This window comes from Aulonocara sp. 'chitande type north' Nkhata Bay, linkage group LG19, assembly GCF_057382095.1.
Source record: "Aulonocara sp. 'chitande type north' Nkhata Bay isolate Kocher_YH1m ecotype deep benthic linkage group LG19, A_spYH_male_GT1.1, whole genome shotgun sequence".
Classification (NCBI taxonomy): domain Eukaryota; kingdom Metazoa; phylum Chordata; class Actinopteri; order Cichliformes; family Cichlidae; genus Aulonocara; species Aulonocara sp. 'chitande type north' Nkhata Bay.
Window position 1 is genome coordinate 17,244,060 of NC_141362.1, and position 19,402 is coordinate 17,263,461.

The following is a 19,402-nucleotide window of genomic DNA, read 5'->3' on the forward strand; positions in this document are numbered from 1 at the left end:
CCTAATGAGAGCAGATAAAAGCACCGAAAGTGAGGGAGAGAAAGGTAGACACAAGCTGGTTTCAGAGTGTTTATTTAGGCAAAAACTGTGTGTTCTGGCTTCAGGCTGCATCAGGTGAGGTGCACAAACAAAAAGCAATTTTGAAGTCCCATTACAATTTCTACTGTTCTTGTAGAATAATGCGTCTCTGCAAAAACAAGGCTCCTCTAAAGATCTGCATCTCTCAAGCACCCGTCTTTGCCAAATCTCACTGGATGAACCAGAAGGAGCCGCAATCTTATGGCAGCGGACAAGACACACCAAATTAAATAGTGTCACTTCGATACTGGATAATAAGCACTGTGTCGCAGTAGTCGAGCATAACAAAAAAGCAGATGGCTTGATCTCTGAAAATAGCCATTCTTTACAGTATCTCCATTAAAAGCTGCCAGTAGCTCCAGAGATGTGAAGCTTCTTTAAATGGTTTGCTCACATAAAATTATGGAAAACAAATATATTCTCAACTCAGTGTAGCCATGTTGATACTTTTTAGTCTGTTCACATTTTTTTTTATGTTTCTCCAAATGAACAGAAGTGAAAGTATTTTTATTAGAAACCAGAAATGGATACCCTAGACAATCTGCAGAGTACACAGTCTGCAGTTTTCTGATCATTCTTAGCAGGAGAAAGTACTTCTAATGACTTTGTCAGTGTCACTCAAGCTAATGGCTCATTGTGCTGCAATGTAAAACTATTACACATGTACCAATAGTAAATTAATTGTTTTGGCTTAATTCAAATGAATAAAGATACTTTAATATATCTACAAACACTGTCAATATGGGAAAAGAGGAAATAAAGTTGGATTTCAAGATCTAAGACATCACCTGCTGCTCAGAATGGGGACACTGAAGTGGGGTCCTCATCCTTGGCACAGATAAACAGAGCGCAACTGATTACATTTCTTCACCTCTATGTCATGGTCCATCTAGACTGTGGACACTGTTTCTGACACATTTTCGCATCAAGTTTTTCAAATGATCACTTTTTCAGTGCTGTAGGGATGATACATGTCCCCACTCACTCTAACGGTGAGCCAATTTCTGCCTCCATCCCAAATAATCTGGGTCTCTATAAATTCAGATCATCTGTGTTCCATTCAGTCATAAACTATGATCTATTTAATGATAACTCATGTTAAGCCAATATGCTTTTTAAGAAAACTCATTGATAGGCATTGCAATTTTGGAATCTTTCTCCATGCACAGTGTCTGAATGTTGACTTAAGAATACTGAAACTCTTTCAGAAAATGTTGGGGTTTCTTTCCAGATTGTAGACACAGACTGAGTAATCAGGTGAGATTTGTATTTCCAAACATCACCAAACCTGTACACAAACCCATCAATATGTTCTCCATAATGTTTGGTGCATAGCTGCATGGATTTTCTCAGCACATCTGTCATTGTAGATTTGACACCACTGTTATGAGTGAGTGGTGCAAAAGCTCATTTTAAATGCGATTTGTGCATCTCAAGTGTCCACAGTGAGACACATCTGAACAAATCCAATTGTAATCACATTTCAAACCACCTAACCACCAAACGTGGTTTGGATCAAATGTGCAAAATGTGATTTCATGTTGCTTTTTAGTGTATAGGCCTTTCTAAAATCAATCTGGATACAATCTTGATTTGTCCAAAGTAAGAAAGGCCTAAGTAATCATTTCCACCTTTATGCAATCATTGTTTATTCCAGTGACTGGAATCTGCCTCACAGTGGAAATGTTTGCTGAATTCAATACAACTAAGAACACAAGAACACACACAACAATAATTGCTGTAACGTGTATCTTGTAACAATTAAGAAGTTTATACACTTAAGCACAGGTAAACGTCAATTTCTCACTTTTTTCCTACTAGCTGGAAATTAATGTTTGAGACAATATTTGCCATGCAAAATATAAATTAACCTTTCAAGCTAACTAATCAACGACCACGACCGCATTGTTCATTAGGAAACAACAAATTCATGGGAATGTTAAGCTGCAATTCCTAATAAAAACTACAATCAGTGAAAAAAAGAGAAAACAAACTTTTCCTTTAGAGGCAAAGTGTTATGTTGTTGTGTCAAGTGAGTTCTGCCTCTGTCACGGTGACAGGCAGCAGCATATCCTCCCAAAATCCCATTGACAAGCTCTTTCTGCAATGAGAGATGTTACTAAGCCACAGAGATTTCCTGACTCCCTTGGTTGAAGCGGTTAGGTGTTGCCAAGTACACCTCTGCTTTCATTCTGGCAAAACAATATACTTAATGAGATTCCAGAGCCTGCAAGCAGTGTTCTCCATCTCTGCGTAAACCCACCTACGGCAGCCCAAGTGCCCACACTGGCTCGTGGTGGGCTTAACATTGTTCAAGTGCAAACAGGCATGGAGTTGTAAAAGTTCAACTGGAATTCAGACAGTTACAATTTCATGCTGTATAATTGAGGCGCTGCTGTTGGCATACATGTGGCGTAGGTCATCAACAGCTGTCACTCTGGATTATGGTTGATGTAAGAGAGTGAAACATGGCACACTGAAAAAATAATATTCTTTTCCTTACTTTTCCTTTTTATTTCTCAGCACCTAAAAATTGCTAGAGTGGTACAATACCTCTGCTGTGGTGGTCCCTTCCTTCATACACTCAACAAAAATATAAACGCAACACTTTTGTTTTTGCTCCCATTCCCCATGGGATGGACGTAGAGACCTAAAATTCATTCCAGATACACAATATAACCATCCCTCCCAAACAGTGGTCACAAATCAGTCCAAATGTGTGGTAGTGGGCACATCTGCTATATTGAGATAATCCATCCCACCTCACAGGTGTGCCACATCAGGGTGCTGATCTGACATCATGAGTAGTGCACAGGTGTACCTCAGACTGCCCACAACAAAAGGCCACCCTGGAATGTGCAGTTTTTTGCGCTATTGGGGGTCTGGGGACCCAGAACCGGTCAGTATCTGGTGTGACCACCATTTGCCTCATGCAGTGCAACACATCGTCGCATGGAGTCTATCAGATTGTCAATTGTGGCCTGTGGAATGTTGGTCCACTCCACTTCAATGGCTGTGCGAGGTTGTTGGATATTCGTGGGAACTGGTGCACGCTGTCGTATACGCCGGTCAAGCACATTCCGAACATGCTCAATGGGTGACATGTCCGGTGAGTATGCTGGCCATGCAAGAACTGGGACATTCTCAGCTGCCATCTGCCCTGAACAATGTGAACCATGATTCATCCGTGAAGCGCACACCTCTCCAACGTGCCAGACGCCATCGAATGTGAGCATTTGCCCACACAAGTCTGTTACAGCGACGAGCTGGAGTCAGGTCAAGACCCCGATGAGGACGACGGGCATGCAGTTGAGCGTCCCTCAGACGGTTTCTGACAGTTTGTGCAGAAATTGTTTGGTTGTGCAAACCAATTGTTCCAGCAGCTGTCTGGGTGGCTGGTCTCAGACGATCTTGGAGGTGAACCTGCTGGATGTGGAGGTCCTGGGCTGGTGTGGTTACACGAGGTCTGCGGTTGTGAGGCCGGTTGGATGTGCTGCCATATTCTCTGAAACGCCTGTGGAGACGGCTTATGGTTGAGAAATGAACATTCAATGCACGGGCGACAGATCTGGTTTACATTCCTGCTGTCAGCATGCCAATTGCACGCTCCCTCATTGCTTGTGGCATCTGTGGCATTTTGCTGTGAGACAAAACTGCACATTCCAGGGTGGCCTTTTGTTGTGGGCAGTCTGAGGTACACCTGTGCACTACTCATGATGTCAGATCAGCATCCTGATGTGGCACACCTGTGAGGTGGGATGGATTATCTCAATATAGCAGATGTGCCCACTACCACACATTTGGACTGATTTGTGACCACTGTTTGGGAGGGATGGTTATATTGTGTATCTGGAATGAATTTTAGGTCTCTACGACCATCCCATGGGGAATGGGAGCAGTAACAAAGGTGTTGCGTTTATATTTTTGTTGAGTGTATAAAACAAGCTGCATGCAAGCAAATAAATATCAGATGCATTAGGAAAGGCAAGAGCTCATCCTGAGAACATCTGATTCAAAATTACTTTCATCAGTCATTATGCATGGTCATTTATGCCAAATGATCAAAATGGATGGATAATACTTTAATAAGAAATGAGAAATACTAAATAATATTCAAGAAATTACTTGAATAAAGAGTTTTCACTGTCAACCACAGATGTGCATCCACATCACAAATCTGTTGTACAAGCCAACATTTGAGGAGAGAGGAAGTCCTGGAAGTTTCTATTGACCTTGTTTTGTCTTTTACAAAACAAGGTCAAGCATATGCACATCTACGTGCATTCTCCTTATTCCTGATGTATTGATCTTTCAAATCACACCCAATCTCTTGCAAAGAGGCTTGTTATCAAAGCGTTGCAGATAAGCTGAGTATTCCATGACTTTACCTCTTTGAAAGAATTTGCACATGACACCTGAGCTGCAAATGAGGTCTCTCATAGATGTGAAGTCAAAAAGAATGCCACACACGTCCCTCTGCCCTGCTGTTGGCATCGTTTTGATCCAAGCGCTGGGAGAAGGGCAGGGGTGGATGGCGGGGTTGTACCTATGAATGCTAATAAATTGTGTCTTCAAAGACGTAACACTCCTCTAAAGTCACCTTAAACTCTTATACGAACAATATGTCTAGACTCAAAAGTAGGCCTGAAGATTATTTTCCATAACAGAAAGTCATTTTTACTTTACGGCACACAGTCCTGAAAAAAACAACAACAAACAAATCCTTCCATTCAACTAAATCATGAAAACATGAGAGATGTATGGTAGAGTTGAGAATGAGTGAACCTTTAGAAAAAGTTACCAAACAAACATTTTGCAATGCTTTGCTACCTCTCAACTTCATACATTCATATCCCAGCATGCAAGCTAGCACATTGTCTCACCCATTTAAATAGCTATTTTGTCATTGCCAGCACCCCAACTGTGCCATACATTATTAATATATGCATCACTTGCCTCACTTCTTTCATACTGTATGGGCATGCGTTCAGTCTTACATTACATTTAAATAAGCTCTCTGAACCACCTCTTCATTGAACCTACTGTGGTTTTACAACACTGTAGGCTCAGTGCAGGGGAGGTTAGCTTGACCTGCTGTTAGTGCTATCTTTAGCTTTGCAGCACACAAATTGTTGTTTGCCACAGAGGGCCTTTTGGTTCATAATTCATGTATTTGAGCAAAATCAGCTTGAAAGGAATTAATGCTACCTTGGCTCCAACCAGCAACCATTTATTCATTATATACATGCTTAACTGTTGAAACCAGTCTTGCTGCTTGACCTCTCAGGAGAATACCGAGTGAGGATATGTGGAGAGTTGTGTTGTGAAGCAGCTTGTGTGGGGGATGGAGAGTGGTCACAACAAATTAGTGAAGAAAATGTATAAAATTAACTAGAAGCCTATGTAGAGAGCACATCTTCTGCAAAGGCCAATAGCCTATTTTGGAATTTTTGAAGACAGTGATCCAAAGCTGCACCCGATTTTATAGAGGCTCATTTTTGCCCATAACCCACCACGCTAGCAGATCTCAGGGAATGCAGCTTTGTACTTTTTTTTTTTTTCCTCTCAATTCCTCCCCCTTGGCAGAGGAATAATCAAACATGGATTTTCAAATAACAGCAGGATGGAGTAACTTTAATGTAAAGTAGGCCTGTCTGCTCTGATCTCATAATACCAATATTTTTACCCAAGCTTTACAAATGTAACTACTATATCCTATCCCTATATGTTTATTATATGTTAATACCATATACTGCACATAATATGTGCAGCAAATACATTAAGCCTGTTGAACAGAACTCTATGACAGTGATGGTGATCTTGCAGCTCACTTGGTTTGTTGCATAGTAATCATATTCCTCATTTATGGTCTCAGTTACAAGCTTAATGTTGAATGCAACATTAAAAAGCATATGGTTCAATTAGAATCCAACACATGAAAGCTAATTCAGAGCATTAGGTGCATTCAGTTTTTAACTTGTGATATCTTGTTTTGTTTTTTTAAGAAACACTCAAACACAAAAGGCTTTAAATTCCATTTCTTTTACACAGTCTGTGTACATGGTGTGAAATGGTGGGAAGGAAAGTGTAATACAGTGCATTGCACACAGTTTAACATCCCAACAGGCTGATGCAGAAATGAGATTGTGGTCTCATTTGCATGGAAGAGCTATGATAAAGCTGCATATAGTAATCGCCTGTGTAAACTGGCCCTCCAGTGCTGTACACAAGATGTATGCAAAAAGCAATGACATGTTTTAAAATCCAAAATTCTTTCTTGTTGTAAAATGTGTTTAGGAAGAGTATTGAGAGGAGGCTTTTATAAAGACGCTGCACCTCCAGCTCCTGTTTTCATTTTTGCTGTCAGGTTAAAATGCACTTGCGTCTATTAAACTCAGTGTACTGTAAATGTTAAAATGTATTAGACCCAAAATGAACTCCCAAAACAAGCTCATTTCATCTCCTGTCCTGTGCATTATCTACCCTGTTTACACTAACTGCTATTCATTTGCATACAAAAACACCAACTGACTCATTCATTTTAAACATTTCCTTCACACCAAGTTCTCAGTAAAAGAACACGGGTCCGAGCTGATGGACACATTATGCATGTAGGCACTGCAGCAGTGAAACTGCTCTCCTTTGCCAGAGGGTCATTCCTTGACGACAAAGGCTGGCATTTTCAAAGGTCAGCCCATACAGTATGAATACATGGGATCTCTCTTTCTAACCTCTGCTCGTGGCATGCAGTCTCTTTTGTTTCTTTTTCTTTTTGGCAAACAACCACTCGGTGAAAACGGCACTATGGTGTTGTTTTGACTCTTGCATTTTACGGTTTACAGAACATGCCTAAGGTATTGAAATGTACTCAGTGAATTATATGTCTGATAGCTTGTACCCTAAAAGCATCACTTGACAACCGCTTTTAAAACAGAGCTTGTTTAAAATAAACTAGGCTGTTTGAATGCCTTTCACACAGATGACGAATGCATACATTTGTCATCGAGACAGAGTTTTAATTAACGTCAAGGCATTTTTATTAACAGCAAAAGCTTATTAACTGAAAGGCCATTTGTTGTCCATTAATAAAAACAGGGAATAATTAAGGTTAAGTCCTGTCAAATTTATGGATTAAATTTGAGTTGAGTAATGGGTTAGTTAAGTGCAAGTAGTTTTGTAGTCACGGCACTAACTTGTAGTTTCCAAAGCCCCAGGGTACTTTCATTGTGACGGCCATACACTACATTTATCTTCTTGTCAGAGTTAATCACAGACAGTCAAGTGAAAAAACCAAAAATGTCTCATTTAACACTTCATCGGCAGAAAACACTTTCCCTATTCGGATATCTTTTGTATTTGAGTGCCATTTCTGGTTTTGTGCTTATCAGTGTGTGTGTTTGTTAATCATGACTGAAAATATAGTAAGCATAATTTAAATCTTACTTTTGATTACCTTCAAGGCATAAGGTTTAATGCTTTAAAGTAGATGTATGACAGTTGCTTCACAACTACAAGGTTTGGAGGTGTGAATGTTATAGAACGTTATGCCCTCTGACCTGGGTGGGTTTTCTCTGGGAGCTCTAATTTCCTCCCATATTAGGTTAAATGTTGGCTAGAAGAGTGAGGTGGTGAGTCATGGAAAGCATCAGACATGCAAACACATACAAGTCAGTACTTATAACCTTTCTAACATGTTTTTTTTTTTAACATAAACAGCTTAGGTAAGTAAGTAAGATGCTTGTCTCCCAATTTAACTTTTTTCAGTATTCTGTTCGGGACCATTCTCTAAAGAACCCAGCAAAAACCATATTTGAACTGTATAAGCTTGTGTGTTTTGCTTACACTGTACAGAATGATGTGCATTAAAGAAAAGTTTCTCCATATGAATCAAGTGACAGTAACTGAAACAAAGATTTGGAAGCCTCCTCTCTAGGATGTCTTTTACAATTGTGACTTAGACACAAACTGTTACAAAAATTGATATATGAAATATCTTTAAACAAGTTTTTAAAAGGAAAATCATCCATTCATTTTGCATCATTTCAGTGAGGATCAATACTTTTACAAAAAAATTAATCCATTACCTGATTAGAAATGCTTCACACGTATCAAATACAAATTAATATTCAAAGCAGAATATTTTTTAAGCATTTGCAAATATGCTTGGTTGAGGATCTTTAAGTACAATAATTCTGAAACTGCTTTATAATTTCAAAAACATTTGAAATGCGGTGTGTAAAGTCAAATTTTCCAGTGCTATTAATTCTGATAGTTATATTATGATTAAATTTAATAAATGGTTGCTTGGATCAAATCATCAAGTCATTAGGCCATTTCTTTGCTTTCACAATTCCCTCAGCTGTTGTAGCTTCACCTACATTTGTATCATAAAGGTTTGTAGCCACACTGGAGCTGGTCAGTGTGCCTGCATTATGCTAATAAGCAACCTCTGTATGTCACATTCTTGCACTATTGTAGGCGTTAAATGTGTGTCAAACACTCAAGCGCTAAATCCTTTATGACTTAGGAATGTCTAACAGCTATTTACAGATACATAGGTAGGTGTGTGTGTGTGTGTGTGTGTGTGTGTGTGTGTGTGTGTGTGTGTGTGTGTGTGTGTGTGTGTGTGTGTGTTAAAACAGATAATGGAGACCAGACTGATGGTTCATTTGTCTTTGCTGCTCTATCACTGAAACACATTCAGAGACTTTTGATTTGAGCAGTTGTGTATAGAAAAGCAGTCCAGGTACATAAGGCTTTTGGTTATGATGGCTGCACCTTTGATTGCTGTACCAGTGCTTATAACACCATCCCGAATAGTCTGGAGCTGTCAGGAGAGGACCATCACCTGTCACAGTGGATACTGGACTACCTCACTGCCCACCCACAGTATGTGAGAACACAGGGCTACATCTCTGACAGGCTGGTCTGCGGTACCAGGGCCCCGCAGAGAACTGTGCTGGCACCGTTCCTGTTCATCCTGTACACTGCAGACTTTTCTATCAACTCCCCAGGCTGCCATCTACAAAAGTTCTCTGATGACTCTGCCATAGTTGGCCTTATTACAGGTGAGAATGACTCAGAGTACACACAGTGGATTCGGGACTTTGTGGACTGGTGTCAGTGGAACCATCTCCTGATCAACTCAGAGAAAACCAAGGAGCCGGTGATGGATTTCCACAGGCGTGGATCCACCACACCGACACCAGTGGAAATCCAGAGAACTGGCATTGAGATATTGGACTCTTATAAGTACCTGGGTGTTCACCTGAACAAAAAACTGGACTGGAGTCACAACACTGATGCTCTTTACAGGAAGGGTCAAAGCAGACTCTACCTGCTGAGGAAACTGAGATGTTTTTTGACTCTGTGGCGGATTCAGGCATCTTCTATAGCGTTGTCTATTTGAACAGCAGCTTATCTAAAGCTAAGAGGAAGCAGTTGGATAAGCTCATCAGGCCAGCTCTGTCCTAGGATGGCCCCTCGACCCAGTGCAGTGCAGGTGGTAGGAGACAGAAGAACTCTGGCAAAAACAACATCACTCTTGGACAATGTCTCCCACCCCATGCATGAAGCTGTTGCAGAACTGGAGAGCTCCTTCAGTGACAGACAGCTGCATCGTGCACAAATGAGCGTTATTCCAGATCCTTCCTCCCATCAGCTGTTAGACTTTATAACCACCAGCGCTCCCAACAAACAGAAATAGTTGTTTACATCCCTGCTGTCATTGGCACAGTTTTTCCATTTTCTGTAAAAAGCCTGTTGTTTTGTTTAAGTACAAATATACAGCACATTGTGTACATTTAAAAAAAATTCTTATGTTGAAAATTGTCCTCACTTACTGTACAGTCACTATTTTATTTTTCTGTTCTTTACTTTTGTCTGAATCTGCACATCTACCTTTGACTTTGCTGCTGGAACACTTGAATTTCCCCAATAAGGGAGAATAAAGGATATTTCTATAAAGAATATTTGTGCAACACAAACATTTTTATTTTTTTCTCCTCATTTTTGCCCACCAGACAATATGTTTTGTGTTTTCAAGTTGTCTTATCAACATTTTTCATTGCATCCTTACAGGCTCAGGAGATTAAAGGAGGAAACGACAAATTAGTTTTATCTGTCAAAGTTTCTGGGGTATACAGCAGTGAAACTTGTACTAAACTCAGGAATTGACATTGCTGATGTTGATATGACATCAACATTACTTAACGATTTCACTTTTACCAATAATTACAATTTCTTTAAGCATTTCCGCAGTCTAGAGAAAATACGGAGGCCAGACTTTTCTGTTTGCTTGTTTATATTATGTGACAGTAAATTGTTTTTGTCACCAAAGCCATTAGACTAGGGTATTATGAACTTTTCAATTCCCAATACAATTTCATAAGACCACATATAGGACCGGGAATGTAACTGAGCACATTTACTCAGGAACTCAGATTTAATGTACTTGTACTTTAGGTGTTTCCAAATATTTTGAATTCAGTTATTGTACTTTGTCCTACATGTTATTTCTGTTAAAGTCTGAGTTATTTATTTTGCAGATTACTTGCAATATTATAGATCATGCTATTGAACAATGTGTACATAGTTAAAATCAATAGCATGTACAACATTAAAGAGATATCTACATCAAAAAATTAATTATGATCCAATAATGCCATGTATGTAATTCTGAAAATTCCACATAGTAAGTAAATTAAATGTAAGTACCATGAATATATTTTGATGAAACAGCCTGTGCAGTGATTGGGTTCTTCAGTAGTTTAAAAGTTCAGCAGAACTTTTAAAGTTTTTTTTTTTCCAATTTGCAACGGAAGAGAGAAAAATTGTAATTAAAATTTTTAACTTTTAATTAATTAATTAATTATTTTTTGGGGGGAGTGATCTCCTTATTTCTTTGCAATGTCTCTTGGTGACATTTCATTAATGGAAGTTTCGAGCAGTTTAATCAAGGAGTCACTTCTTTAATACCTTCTTAAGCCCCATTTGGACAGGATTCGCAATGCAGCAAGCGATGGGGAAGAACATACTCGGCTCTTCTTTTATATATTGCTTTGTCCTAGATGGAATCTTGCAGGAATCAAGGTCAGATGCTTCTATAAATGTACTTGATGAAATCGAGTAAAATAAATAAATAAATAAATACTTCCTAGGGTCTTAGAATACTCAAGTCTAAACCTGAAATGCATATTAAAATGCTGTGTGATTGATACAGTATTCTAGTTTATTTCAAATAAATCTTAGAAGAAAGCTGCTGGAGAATCATCCTATTATCCTAGTGCTATCTGTACATAAAAAAATTACATCACAAAGAGAAACTCTACATTGTCTACATTGCTGTTTGTATAGTATGGTCAAAGAAATTACCAGTACCTATGTGTAGAAAACTCATTTGATGAGCTTCTGCAGAGTTTTCTTCTGATGGCTTTCTATTTTTTTTCCAATGGTCATTTTATATAAACTCTTTATGCTGGTGTTGCCAAGCTTCAGGCATTTTTTTAAGTTTAGCAAAATCATTCCACCTTATTCAGAAAAGTTACACTTCACACAGAGAAAAAAGAGGAGAAAGAATATGACTACTAAATGAGATCTAAATTAGTCTAGCAACTTGGGAATATTAAAATAATCCACCCTCTGCTAGAGGGATAAATCCACTCTGACTAAGCATTTGACATGCAGTATTTAAAGCCCTAATGATTAAATCAATCACAAAAAGATGGACATGGAGCCATATAAATAAACACATCTTTCTGTACCATAAAATCCTTTTAATACTCTTGGATTTACCCAGTGACCCCATGGAAAACAGTCTTCTATACGTTGTTTAATCCTATTTATATTATAAAACTGCTAAATTAATAATAAATAATTGAGAACGCTGAGAGGCGATAAAAAAAAAAAAAAGAATTGCATATGGGTTGGTTCCAAATTGTCCACCCCTTTCGTGTTTGGTCAAGCCTTCAGTGAGCTGATTTACAGGCAGAACTGAAAATTTCATTACATTAAACAAAGTTCACTGACATAAGAAGAGATGTTAATAGTAAAGTAGCCTGTAAATGACTGTACATACAAAGGTTGGGCTGTGTCGCATGTGATTAACTTATTGAAAACACCCATAAAGTATTCCATTAAAAATTCAGAATGCTGTCAGTCAGTGAAATATGACTGCATTGCCTTGCCTCCCTTTGATCAAACAGTGATGTTTGTTGATAACAAGCTGCCTTCTGTTTGCAGAGCGCTGTAAATCCAGCTGCTCATGGCAAAAAACAAGTTGCTGAAGCACAAAAATACCAGAAAACACCCCAGAGAGACATGAATGAATAAATAGGGCTGGCTCTATATTTAGCTTCAGCATCAGCATGGAGTCAGCTCTTCTGATGAGGCAAATGAAAAGTTGCTCCACATTTGCATGAGGTGGGGCTTTTGTTGTCTGGCAGTACAATATATGTGTCACCAGCTAATTAGAGGAAGAAAAACACATCCCTCTATCAATAGTTCCTTTGATCAGGAAAACATTAGAGGTTTTGTCAGTAGTCAGTCACACTAAAATAAAAAGATGTCTTTTTCTCCTTTTTTTCTATTAACTGAAACTAGAAATGAAATAGATTTGCACATTTTATGTGCAGATCTGTTCTGATTCTCTAAGTTTTAATAGACTTTAAAGAAGAAATGTCTTGCTTTGCATTAATTGGAAGCATTCATTGGATATCTTAATGACCCAGTGGCCCCTGAATGATGGTTTAACCTATGGTTGTTCCCTTTGTTCACTTCAAATGATACAATATGACAAGTTTGCCAGTATTACACCCACACTTGCCTTATACATGCTGAAGCTTCATGAAAACGCACTCATGTAGCACAAAAAGATCTAGTTGATATAAATAGAACACATGTTTTGGGTACTAAAAATCATTCCCTTCCCTACAGACTCATGCACCTGCTCTGAACTATGTCATTGCTGTGAAGGCTTGGGTTAAATATTTTGCTAAAAGGTGAATAACCCCTCTTGTCAGATATTCCCCATCATATTTCCAGCAGGGATAGACCTAATGACATGATGATCAGTATGTGTAATGTTTGCCTGTTACCCTTGTAGTAGAGGTCTGCATTCCCGCGGCTGTCCCGCGGGAGCCGCGGGACCCGACCAGATTTCTTGCGGCGCGGGAATAAATTTCCAAATAAAATGCGGTAGCGGTCGGTAACTCTGGTGTAATTTGAACGGGAGCGGGCGGTCTGAAAATATAGCGTGCCCGACATTTTTTCGGAACAGCATATCTGTGATTTCCTCATTCTAATTGAGCACTGGTACAGCCAGTGCTCACGCCTGTTACACGCACTGAGCGCATGGATCAGTGCTTTTTGCACGTGCATTTTACTTGCACAGTCTGTGACTCTGTGCGCGCATCACCTGCATCAGAGCGCGCTTTACCAACATGGCAGAGCAAACTGAAGATGCAATTTCCTTGAAGGACGTTCAGCTGGGATTAGACAACGGTCAGTTTACTTTAAGGAAACCCACATCAGGCAAGTCTGATGTATGGGAGTCTTTTTCATGCGTCATAGACGCAAATGGAAAAAAATTACCCTTTGTACAATGCGATAAATGCCTCAAAGTTTTACCCTTTTGCAGTCACAAGACTGGAACCTCAGGTTTAAGGCGGCACTCATGTCCCATCACAAAGGGGCAAACAAAACTGGCATTTACTAAATCTTTGCTGGTGCCAGAGAAGTTTAAAAAAGAAACCAGAGACAAATGTGTTCAGTTTGTTTGCCAAGACATTCGACCGTATGATACCATCTCTGGAAAAGGCTTCACACAGCTGGCCCAACATTTGGTCGACACAGCAGCAAGAATAGGAAAATTCAATGTCTGTGAGATACTACCACACCCCACAACGGTGTCAAGAAATGTTGAAATGAGGGCTCAGAGTCTACGTAAACATGTTGTGGAGGAAATCACTGCAACAATATCGAAGTTTGGATGCGCTGTTACAGCAGACATATGGACAGAAACATATCGAAAAACGTCCTTTTTGTCTGCAACCATCCATTACGTTAATGAGCAATCTGAGCTACATTCAAGAGTGCTTTTTGCTGCCCCTTTTGACCCAAGCACCTCAAAGACAGGTGAAAACATTCGAAGGCACCTGCTGCAGAATCTCAGAGTGTTTGGCATTGATGCGAGAGACATGGGCAAAAAGATTATTTTTGTCACAGATCGTGGAGCCAACATGATCAGTGCCTTACGAGAATACACGAGGCTAAACTGCACAGCGCACATACTAAACGTGACTCTCTCCAGTGCGTTTGGTACTGCCATAATCGAAAAGTCTCCAGAGATCGCTAGCCTTCTGACTGATGTCAAAAAGTTGGTTACATATTTCAAACACTCAGGACAGCAGGGCAAGCTTAAAAAGTCACTGAAACAATCCATAGAGACACGATGGAACTCTAACTTTGACATGTTAAATTCTGTCTTGGAACAGTACGAAGACATTGCATCTGTGCTGACTGAGAGCAATAATTATGACAAGATCGGACGCATTAGCATCAGTACTCTTAAGCAGAGATGGGCAGTAACGCGTTACTGTAATCTGATTACTTTTTTCAAGTAACGAGTAAAGTAAGGGATTACTATTGCAAAATCGGTAATTAGATTACCGTTACTTTCCCGTAGGAACGCTGCGTTACTGCGTTACTAAAACCGTGATTTTTTTTGCGAGAATGTCTCATGACAGTGACGTAAGCAAGTGCGACGTTGGTGACAGCAGCTGTGTGCAGATCAACAATGGATAATATATCGAGTGCGGGAGAGAGTATGAGCGTGCAGCGTTTAAAGTGTGGAAGTACTGACCTTACTTTGAGTTTGATTCCATAAAAAGTGACAAAAACATTAGCGTCCATCGTGCGTGGGAAGAAAACTTCTTTTTACAGCGAAAAAAAACCCTAAACTTCCGAGCAAGCACCGAGTAGCTACGACGTGATGGGAAACTCACAGAGACACTCGCGCGGATTCTTCAACTGACCGCAGCACACCTACACCAGGGTAACCCTCCGCCTACCCTGCTCCTGCTTTACAGGTGAAAATAGAGCAAAAGGACCGCTGAGTCTTTGACTTTATTTATTTTCTGCTGTGTTTTACTTGCATCTGTTTGAAAGAGTGAGTGAAAACACAAAAAATATTTTATTTTATGTGCTGGAATGTGTAGAAAATAGGTTTAAATGTTAAACTAATTTATTCAAGTCAGAGAATGTTGCATATAATTAAATGTTTTGCTTGATGCATAAAGTTAAAAGATTAAAACTGATAAAACAAGTTAAAAAAAGAGACTTTTCCATTTGATTACATTTTGTATGATGGATTATGTAGAAAAAGTAGAATTGGGCTGAAAGATCTATCACTTTATCACCTCTTCAGGTTGTAAATCGTGTTTTTAAAAAGTAACTAAGTAACTAAGTAACTAAGTAATTAATTACTTTTGAAAATAAGTAATCAGTAAAGTAACGGGATTACTTTTGGGGGGGAGTAATCAGTAATTAGTTACTGATTACTTTTTTCAAGTAACTTGACCAACACTGCTCTTAAGTTACTAGTATCATTCCTAAAACCCTTCAAAGAGGCAACTGACGACTTGGAAACTGATAACACAGCTCCCAGTGCCTCACTTGTTCTTCCGTGGTCTGTGCGATTAATTGAGCACTGTACATCAGCCACAAAAGACCCTCTGCTCTCTGAAATTGCAACCGTCTGTGTAACACGGCTGAAAGAATTACTGTCAGCAGACAGCACTTCATCCCATTCTGTTCACATGCTTTATAAAATAGCAACCTTTCTGACACCAAATCTGCGAGGTCTGAGAATGTTAGATGAAAGAGGGCGACAGAATGTGATACAGGGAGTCAAGGAGATGATCGAAGATTTAAAGTTTGATCATGCACATGATGAGGATGTTGAACCAACACCTGCCAAAAGGCCTACTGTTCTTCATAAATTTTCAGATTGGGAGGAAGAGGAAGAATCATGTGGATCAAAATCACTAGATGTTCAGATTCAGGAGTACAGGACCATGAAACTTGAATTATCAAGTCAACAAAACATTTTGCAGTGGTGGAATTCCAACAGTTCCCAGTTCCCTGCCCTGAGCAACCTTGCAAGATTTGTCCTCTGCATCCCGGCAACGAGTGCACCTTCCGAGAGAGCATTCAGCCTTTGTGGTCGGATTTTGGAGGAGAGACGTTCAGTACTGAAACCCTCATCAGTCAGTGACATTCTTTTCCTGCATGGAAATTTAAAATAATTTGGATTTTTTAAGTAAGTTTCGTTCATTTGATTAATAGTTTATAATTTTGAGATGTCGTTTATTGTTGTATTTATATATGCATATTTTCTTTTGTAGGAGAGACCTTGAATTCGACATTGGGACATTTTTTCGTTAAACTGATAGTTTAAACAACCATTTAATTTCGCAGTGGCCAACTATTTTGTTCTTTTGTTTACAATTTTAAGTGACTTTTTTTTTTTTTCGCGACACTTTCCCTACTGTGTTGACAGAAAAATGTTACGTTTGTATTTTACATAAAAATAACAAGTAGGCCACAATGCTGTATTCGTTTTTATTTATTTTATTTTTGCAACACGTTTTCCATGTTAAAAGATAAATGTTGCATGTTGACAGATAAATGCATCTTGTTTAAGAAAAATAAATACAATCATTGCACAACCTGCAGTTTTATCTGTTATCTCTATTTTTTGGTGGTACCCCATTTAAATGTGAGATTTTGGAAACCAGATCTAAATTTAGCGGGAACGGTCGGGTCGGGTAGAAAATTATTTTAAGCGGGCAGCGGGTGAACAAAGACTGAATATACAGCGGGAGCGGTCGGGTGCGGTACAAAACCTTGCGGGAGCGGGCGGGAGCGGGACTAAAAAAACATTCCCGCGCAGACCTCTACCTTGTAGCTTTAGCCTAAAGAATTCATGCTTCCTCCTCAGCCCGTATAATGTTTTTCTTTGTACCCTTAAAAGCTCTTTAAATGCCACTCATCAAACTCCAGGCAGGCTGTCATATGCCCTGCTCTAGTGCTATCTTTAAAGCCACTCCACTAAAGGCCAGATTAATAGAACACTGATGACAAGGCCATGCTTCAAGGAGGTTCTCTTATTTCTGCAATTGAGTTCTGAGGTTTTTTTCAAGAGTCTTCAGGCTTCTTAGTCAGTTTGCTCACCTTCTTATTTAGCTTTCAAACTTGAATTATTAAGGTTTCTGTCTTCACAAAATGATGAAAACTTTAAAAATGTTTTATTCTCTTGCTCTAACCCTGGAACAATTACAACTTCATCATGACTTGGACATAATGTGGGTGTGTGCCATTCTAAACTAAGTCATGTGGAAGCTTAAGCCAATCACAGACTTCCTAATTGAAGTTCCAAACTGAAGGTAATTGAAACAAACACTACAAAGCTGAAGTGCCAGAGCAAAAATGTCAGTGTTTTTTGCGAAGGAAAAACTTTGGGTTTGCTTTATGTATAACACTGAAAAATAAAATGTGTCACTTATATATGATATATGAATATCAGGTTTATATTAATAGGAAATACTGGTGTAAATCGAAATGTACAATAAAGTATGCAATAAGTAAGTCTCGTGTTTTCTGAGTTTTGTTTGAATCCTTGCATCACATCCTTGCATATTATTCTCATTAGAGTAGTTAGTCATTTTGCTGAAAAATGTCCCCTTACAGCAATATTATTAATTTGTTCAGTGCACTGCTACTTTCTACATACCATTTAATCCGGTTTAACTCAATTTGGATTGAGACGTATGAGGAATCAACTTGCAAATGTTATATATGCAATCATATAGACATTGCAGTTTTTACAATGTGGGGATTGCACAACAATGGAGACTTTTGTAAAGCTCAAGAAACAGCTGTTTGTGTACCGATGGATTGATCTTTTGGGGGCACAATTGTGTTCTGTACATTGCAGAAAGGTTTTTGTATTTATGAATCCTCTCAAGACCATGAATTTGCACAGCTTGCCATGAACCAGCTCATTCTTTTGAGGAGTGATGTTCAAATGGGATCAATACAAATCACAATTTATGTCTACTGCTAGTATATACTAATGAGCCAAAACATTATGACATTTTCTATCTAATATTTTGGTTCCAACAATGATATAGATACATTTAATGCACAAGCATACAGCCTGTGTGAGTCTGACTTGCCACATAATTTATCACCAAATAATGTTTTGTCCCTCTTCAGATCTTCAGGCTGACTGACAGTGTCCCACAAAATAAGAAGTTTTGACGTTGCTACCCACTTATCTGATATTTTGGTCTTCATTAAAGCTGCTCATTTCCTAGTCTCTCTGTAATAAATTACTGTCTATTATAAATGAAACCCAGGCGTACACCATGTTATAATTTTATCACTTTACTTAAAAGTGGTTGGAATACAGATTTTTTTTATATGTGGTTAGGTGTAAGGATATGATGTGGATATAGGAAAGTAGTATATCTAACTATCTTGCCTAAAACCAGTGTTTCCCAAACCCTAATCATTGTTTCCTTATCCCCATCACACCACACTTTTAACCATCCTCTAGTACAACTTGGAGGTTTGCATGGTTGGATGGTTTCTACAGTCTTATCTGGACCCTAAACATATGTAATACTTAAAGGCACAAGTCCGAGTACTTAGTCTTGCACACCATTCAGGTCTTGAGAGTGTAGTGCACAGGGACAGCAGTTTGGCATATACTGTCAAGAGCAGAAAATCAGGTCAAGTATGGGAGTTTCTAATACTGAATATTCTCAGCAGTGAGCGGATAGCATAAGCCCTAAGGGGGGAAACCTGTATCAGGCTACCCACCCTCCGAAATTGCTTATTTGATGGAAGCACTACAAATGTGTATAGCCTCCACTGAACTCATAAAAGTACTGACACAAATAATATGCAGTATCTATACAACGAACACATTTCTGGGTTTTGCTCTATTCTTCAACATCAATTTTTAGGTGATAATCAATCTTCAGGTGGTGATCCAACCATATCTTTGTTTATTGGACTGCCCAATGCATTTCAGATTGACTTTTATAGGAAAGTTAACAGGAAGCCTTCTAAATGCATTACACAATGGCATGGTATTCATGTAAACTGCCGACAAGTCAATAAGCAATAAAGACAGTTGGGCCAGTTGGAGTTGAGGGACGATAGCAGATATAAGTTCCAGCATATGAGAAGTGTTTCACATATTAGATAGACATGAAGCTCTGAGTCATACCAGCTCTGAGAGAACAAACAGCTGTGG

The 19,402-nt window shown here is 39.0% G+C and overlaps 1 protein-coding gene across 4 annotated transcripts in view; it reads right to left on the bottom strand.

Moving 5' to 3' along the window:
* Window positions 1–19,402, bottom strand: part of LOC147306764 (leucine-rich repeat and fibronectin type-III domain-containing protein 2) — a 144,709-nt gene that overhangs the window by 62,032 nt on the left and 63,275 nt on the right. The gene's annotated exons all lie outside the window — the stretch shown is intronic.